This window comes from Priapulus caudatus, unplaced genomic scaffold (genome assembly GCF_000485595.1).
Source record: "Priapulus caudatus unplaced genomic scaffold, Priapulus_caudatus-5.0.1 Scaffold626, whole genome shotgun sequence".
NCBI lineage: Eukaryota > Metazoa > Priapulida > Priapulimorpha > Priapulimorphida > Priapulidae > Priapulus > Priapulus caudatus.
In genome coordinates, this window is record NW_014577687.1 from 50357 (window position 1) to 57978 (window position 7622).

Below are 7622 nucleotides of genomic sequence, written 5' to 3' on the forward strand. Positions count from 1 at the left end.
TTAATATTAAATTTATTAGAATATATGTAGCTATTCCATATATATAAGATAGTATTCCTATTAATCTACTTCTGGTATTACCATTTCTCAATGTAAGAAAATGTGTTTTTATTTATTGCTATTGTTGGACATGTGGAAGGCCATTCACATTAAATTTCATTCGGATGGTTTGATTTTTAACTATATCTTGTAGTCGGCAGTGTATAGCACATGTTATAAGCCGGTTAAATTTGAATATGAAAAAAGCAAAGGATTACAACATGAAAGATAAATAGTGGGTGTCTGGTGTCTGCCATGTAAAAACCTAGATTCATAATATGATCAAGAGCTAATAATACCTTATTATTTAGGTATTATTAGCTCTTGATATGATGGAAATGATAGGGTAATGTGATTTCCACTTATGTTGATTTAAAACTTGAATTCAGCATCAATGTGGTATTGAAATGCCATGTGTTACTTTATGAAATGGGCAGTTTAGCTAAAATATTAAACTGGTGATCGTGTCTGTGAGACACAATTAAAAATTTGTTTCAAATATAGCTAAGGTGTTGAGCACGTGTGTCATTGTGTCTTAAATATGGTCCTGTTACTAGTGCCTATAATATTTCCCTATTTATCTGCCTTATTTAACTTAAATGTGATACAGGAGATCCAATGGCAGAGTTTCAAGCGTAGAAATAGTATTTTCATTTGATGTAAATTTTCATTATGTTATTACATATATTTTTTGACCCATTATGTTACACAATTAACTAATTTATTTTACCGTGGGTGCAATTTTGGATTTAGCCACATTATATATCTGATGTCATCCTGATCTTTATGAATAATTACAAAATTTTGACCTCACACATTGTTTTCATTGTATGCAGGGCCGTACGCAGCAGGGGGGCAGCAGGGGCAGTTGCCCCCCCCCCTGGAGATTTTCAGAGTATGCCTTTCAATGGGACAAATACTGTACACTTTTAGAAATAAAATAAAAATGTGACAAAAGGTTATCTTAAATCATCAAAGAAATATTACTTTAAATAAAGAAACGTGAAATTGCGAAACTTTAGGGCACAGGGGGCATGGGGAGTACCTTTGCCCCCCTACAGAAGATTTCCTGCGTACGGCCTTGATTGTATGCAATATCGAATATATATCGAATATTATACATAGATAATATGCATAGATAGAATTTATGTGTAAGTAATGTAGTAGTATGAAATTTAATCACACTGCGTCACACCGCAACATTTTATTTTCGTAGAGATAGAATAAAAAAAAGTATATATAGGCCTAGCTTTGATTTTCATATTGTATTATAATTATATATAATATAGTAACAGCTAGTACTGCAGTGGAGTCGACCTGCCATGAGGCTGGGATAAGATAGAGATACATATATATATAATATATAATATGAAAATCACAGCCCGCATATATGTATATATAGGCGCACACGTACGCGTAGCTGTGATTTTACACACCCACTCGGCTTGTTGATGTTCTGTACACAACAGCGCACAACAGCAGTGTCATAAATGCGGGTGAAGTCAGCCGCGTGCATTCTAAATATATCGGCCATCTGTGGCAAGGTGAGGTAACACCAGAACGGCGACTGTCTGCCTGGGAAAGGCTCCCTCCCGTCGCACGTAGAGACCTCAGTCTATATTACACGTGTGTCATATGCGGTTGCGAATCCGATGTTGTGCATCTTAGGATGGGTGCGTCTTAGCAGTGAATAAATTTGCTCCGCATTTGCGAATCGACCCGTGACCTGCGAAACGTGTTATTATGCAAACACTGACTCGGAATTATCAGGTCAGAACAGGTGAATGGACAAAGAAAGTACTTTTCGATCCTATCTCACATCGACAGCTGTGACGTCGCTATCACGTGAAGCGCATATCTCATATACATATCGCATATCTCATATACTTCTGGTTCGTGGCATTATATGTGTAGTTATTATACTCACGTACTAAGGGAAAACAGGTGGAAATATCAATCTGTTGATCTCCCTAACTATCTACCTACCTGCCTGTCCATTAAATGTACGCAACCATCCATTGATTCATCAATCGCTCCATCCATCCACTCACCCATCCATCCGTACGATATTCCGTATATCTCCAACACGGTATGATGAATACTGTCATGGAGCAATAATGAACAATATCCAAACTTGCGTGAAACATTCCATCGTCCTCTAACTCCCGCCCGTCACGTGTCAACAAACGCGAAGCATTACGTAAGGGATCACCGCTAATCCATTGGCTAGTATTGTCCAGAACGGCAGCAGAGTAATCATCACAGAACCTATGCTATGTATATTGCCGATGGAATACACGTTAATAGGCTCTCGTCCACAAATAACACGCGTAAATGCAAATCAGACGTAATATCAATGTTTGCAGGTAGTTCACTGTAGAGCCATCACTGCCAATAGGTTCGGCATGCCAGGGGCCGGTTTCACGAAGCGTGATTAACTTTAATCACGATTCAATACTTAAGTACGCTTCGATAAACCGGCCCCAGGTGTTTATTCCAGTCCTCGCCTCACCGAGCCACGTGACGATCTGGCTTCTGTCTGGTTGATTTCTCATTTGTTGGCAGGATTATTAAAGTGAAAGATAATTAAACCGCACACAGTAAAATCCTGTACGTATCTACTGCATTGTTATCCATAACTTACGTTAAAACGTTAAACAAAATTGTTTTTAAAATTAACAAAATTAAAACCCACATTGAACTTCCGGGAACCAATGAAGGTCGCATATCAATTTCCACCAATTGATGCAAAAACGCGAAAGGAGTTCGCGAACAAACAAACGAATGTCAAATTATAGCATATTTATTTTTTTCTGAATTATAATAGTAATTAATCCAATACGACCGTGCAAGCGCTTGTACACCGAATTGCACTGGTATCGTAGCACTCACGACGCCACATATTGCCAGGGGTAAATAATATAGGAATTCTCTCCCTGTATGTACTTCTAATATTACACACCGGTTATTCACCGACAACAATCTGCTTATTACATACGTATGTATGTATAACGCTATTACTACATCAAACAATGATGTGACAAATTCACATATATACATCAATTATTGCCAGTGAAGCATGAATACGTTCTACTGAGTTGAGATAACTATAATTATACTAATTATATATAATAAATATCTCATGTATTATGAATAATTAGCTACGATTTATTCATGTAACCGGTAACAATATGTATGTACATTGTACAATACTATTATATAACATAAAAACATAGATGATTATAATTTACAAGTTGGTAAAAATTAAGTACTTACGTCTAGCGCACTTAATTAACACGTTAGAAATTAGGAGCGACTCCCAACGCCATGATGAAATTATGTATATATATATATATATATAGGCATAGGCCTACTATTTTAAATAAACATAAATTTATGTATCCTGTTTTTACACCTGCATATATGTTTATACGTGTGTGGTTACATAACGTTCATGCTACTATATAAGGTAAAATACGGAGCAAGTTAGTACGCGCTACCCTCATGCTTAACTAACTGCTAGCAAGGGGCCGATATACGCTGTGACAATATGTCATACTTTAGGTGCAAGTCATTGACTTATTTGATACGTTCAGTGGTTCTCACGACGCCCATCTGAAAATACACAAAAAATCGCCCACGTTAACGACATTTAATCATAACATCACATTAAAATGCAATCCGACGGTATTAACTCAACACATGAAAGACGCTTACGTTTGACCGTCGGAGAAAAGATAGCGATGACGTAAACCCCGGCGCGCGCAAACAATGGTATCAGAGAAGAGCATTCAGCACCCGTCTTAATGCTAGCCTGATAGCAGCGCCGTCTCGAGGTCGGCAGAAGGAATATTTTTTTAAGTTTCAGCGAGCTACACCATCTTTAATAACAGGTTTCTGGGCGTGGGGCGGTTTATATCGACAGTGCGCGTGCATTCCGCGGCAAGACAGTAACGTCTCACACACTCGAGTGATCCTCGTTCTACAGATATACCCAGAGTGACGTTTGTAAAACCGGTTTCTGTCCGTCCACACGCAGTAACCTGCCCACGGCAAACTCAACTTTTCGACGTCAGCAAATAAAATTTCAAGCTCGCGCGTGCGCAATTACATGCAAATCGCACGTCACATGCGGTAAAGGGCGGCCGAGATACAGATGTTCAACGTGCTCCCGCCCACCCCCGTCACCACGCGCCCACACACACGAAACAGAGAAACAGAGAGAGAGGGGGGAGGACGAGGTGAGCGACGGACAGAGGAGGACGAGAACCGAGAAAAAGAAAAAGCCAGGACGAGAGACGAAGAAAGAGAAGAAGAAAAGAAAGACGGAGGAGGAAGGAGCAAGAGAGACCAACGAGAAGATGAGAGAACGAGAGGAAAAAGAGAGGACGAGGGACGGAGCAGAGAGTAGAGAAACGACCGGAGAGAAGAGAGAGGAGAGAGAGAAGAGACCTCCGGAGAGAGAGAGAGAGAGAGAGAAGGAGGGGAAGGAAGAGACGAGAAAGAGAGAAGAGGGCGGTGACGAGAGAGAGGGGAGAGAGAGACGAAGAGAGAAGAAGAGAGAGAGAAGGAGAGGGAGAGAGCAAGACGGGAGATGAGGAAGTAGAGGAGAGCAAAGAGAGGAGAGTACAGACAGGGAGAGGACAGACTAGACAGATAGAGACGAGAAAGAGAGAGAGAGAGAGAGAGAGAGAGAGAGAGAGAGAGAGAGAGAGAGGAGAGAGATGGATAACCTACCGTCTGCGGGCTTGGCGTGCAACTGGAGTTGATACAACTCATCAGCAGCATCCTCGTATTGCATGATGATGTCTGGTCTCTGCTGCTGCTGCTGTTGCTGCTGCTGCTGCTGTTGCTGCTGCTGCTCGCTCAGCAGTTCATCTAGCTCGTCCAGGCTGTCGTCGCTCATGTAGACGGACGTGTCCGACGAGCAGAGGTGGTGCAGCGGCTCGTCAAAGTAGTTCGGCAGCTCGGGCGAGCCGACGTCGTGAGTATCGGTGGGACTCGACGCGCTGTCGTCGCTGAGGTACGCGTACGCAAACTCCGCGAGCGACGGCGAGCAGCGGCCGCGCTTGCAGGGGGCGCCGCGGTCGTGCGGCGGCGACGGCGAGAAGTCGGAGAGTGAGGCGACGTCGTCGCATGCGTCGCGCCACCGCCCGGCCGCGAACACGTCTTCGTCGGCGCGCACGAGGGCGCCCTCTTGCGGCGGCTTGGCGCAGTCGCCGAGCGCCGATTGCAGCTTCAGGATGCTGCCGAGTAGACCCTCCTCCTCGGCGGGGTAGCACTCCCTGGCGAGCGGCTCGGTCACGGCGACGTCGGCGCCACTGCACGGCTGCTTGCTCAGCCGCTGCGCCTCCTTGCTGACGAGCCAGGACCGCAGCTCGGCGATCACCTCAGTAGAGCACGACCTCCTGACACCGCCGCCGCCGCTGCCCACAATGTCAACGACGTCAACGTCGCCCTCGATGACGCTCTGCACGTCCGTGAAGAGGGCGTCCAGCTCGCACGCGGCGGGCTTCCCGGCAGCGGCGCCCCCTGGCGGCGGGTACGAGAACGCGTACGGCGAGTGCGGCGGCGACATGTCCGGCGTGAGGATGTCCGGCACGAGCACGGTGTCGACGGTGGCGACGTGCAGCGGCAGCGCGAGCGACTCGAGCGAGCGCGGCGAAGGCAGCGGCGTTGGCGGACGTGCGTACAGCTCGGCGAAGCCGTCGCCGAGCGTCGCCAGCGCCGCCTCGCCGCGCGGGACAACCGTCGGCGCGGCGACGACGTCGCACGACAGCAGCAGCGCGCTCCAGCCGGCGACGGGGAGCGGCGGCGGCGCGCGCTTCGACGAGCCGAGGTTGTCGTCATCGGGGTCGAGGCGAGCGACCTTGCGCGCGTCAGGGTCGGGCGTGGCGCCGCAGCGTCGCTTCTTGGCGCGCTGCTCCCGGTGCGGGATCAGCTCGTCGAGCGCGCGGTCCAGCAGCTCTATGTCTACCGTCGGCTCGTCCAGCGCCGACAGCAGACTCGCGTTCGTCTCTCCCCCGCCGCCGCCGGATCTTTTCACGTCGGCTGGCGCCACCTGCTTCCGACCGCCGATGACTAGCGCGTGAAGCAGGCCAATGTCGTCGTCGAAGAGCATCCCCGACGGCGACGGCTGCTTCGGCGGAAGATTCAGCGGCGCGGGCGCGCTCGCGACGTTGCAGGGCAACGGTCGCGCCGGCTCGCCGTGAGAGGGCGCTACCGGCACGAGTTGCGACATGGCGTCCGGGGCGACGTAGCTGGTCGGCGGAGATGCGGCGGCGGACTGCCAGAAGCTGGGGTGCACCGGCGCGGGACGCACGCCCGCCTGCACCACGGTCGGCTGCGACGCTGTCGCGTAAATCCACTTTTGCCTTCGAAGGTGACCCGCCTCTTCGTCACTGCAAGGCGACGTACGGGGTGATGAGTGAGTGCATGAATAGCAATAATAAGAATGTGCGCGGAAGGTAAGATGGCCACAGCGGCGAGCGCTCAGGAGGGCGACGCGAATATCAAAAGTGAAATAAACAGCGTTGGCTGGAATTTAAATTCTTCTCGCTAGAGGTTTACCGTCGGTTTAAAATTTGAAGGTGTCATTTGATTGATCTCTGTCCGACAGCCACAGCGCCCTCGGATATTGCTTTTTGTATGTGGAACCAGTTTTTGAATGTGTTTGTCACGCGTACACGTCACAGTGTCGACTCAACAACACTTCATTCTAAATCTTCTTTGCTGTTTTTTAGAACGGCCTATCACGATGCTGATTGGCTGGCCTACCTGTCAATCACGCATGACAGCTAGGTAAAATCTGCGCACGTCAGTTGACGTAATGTCATCAGGAGGTGCGTAACATAGAGTAATACAGAGATTCTCTAATCATGGCACTATTCTTAACTTAACTTACATTATTCACTACTGCTGGATTTACATACGCGCGCGCGGCTCAGCTCACCTGATAACTTGATTGGCGATCATGATGACGGGTTCTAGACTGGGAACGATCATCGTGCTCTTCTTCAGCTGAAGGCACATGTGAACCCACGTCATGCCATAGCGTGTTTGAACACGCGCCAGGCAGGTGACACCACTGTCCTCGTCTGTGGCCAAGACTGAAAGAGCCCAAACACGCGAAGATGACGTGACTGCGAACAAACTCTGCTTACGACCACAGAAAGAAAAAAATAGATAGACGGTAGATGTATAGATAGACTATAAACATATACATCAACTGCAGATGTATAGATAGACTGTATGTGTATAGATAGACTATAGACATATAGATAAACTGTAGAAGTGTAGTTAGACTGTAGATGCACAAACAAACTGTAAAAGGCAAAGTGGAATACTAAAGGTCCACGGGTCGCGACAACCCAAAGCACATCAGTTGCATATGTAGCCTATATCATAGTACATTAAATAAATAAATTAATCAATAAATATATATAATTATATGTATATGTATATATATATATATATATACAGAGAGAGAGAGAGAGAGAGAGAGAGAGAGAGAGAGAGAGAGAGAGAGAGAGAGAGAGAGAGAGAGAGAGAGAGAGAGAGAGAGAGAGAGAGAGAGAGAGAGA

General features: G+C 46.9%; 1 protein-coding gene and 1 long non-coding RNA gene across 2 annotated transcripts in view; both read right to left on the reverse strand.

Moving 5' to 3' along the window:
- LOC106812239 (vacuolar protein sorting-associated protein 18 homolog) overlaps positions 1–2440 on the reverse strand; it is a 22934-nt gene extending 20494 nt beyond the window's left edge. The window contains exon 1 of the mRNA XM_014816069.1: positions 2026–2440. The gene's annotated coding sequence lies outside the window, so the exon portion shown is untranslated. The remainder of the gene's footprint in view (positions 1–2025) is intronic.
- Positions 2441–2826: 386 nt separating this feature from the next.
- LOC106812245 lies at positions 2827–5078 on the reverse strand. The gene is made up of 2 exons (XR_001394314.1): positions 4777–5078; positions 2827–3654 (listed from the first exon to the last, which is right to left on the reverse strand). It is a non-coding gene; the product is annotated as an uncharacterized LOC106812245 (long non-coding RNA).
- Between the last annotated feature and the right edge of the window lie 2544 nt (positions 5079–7622).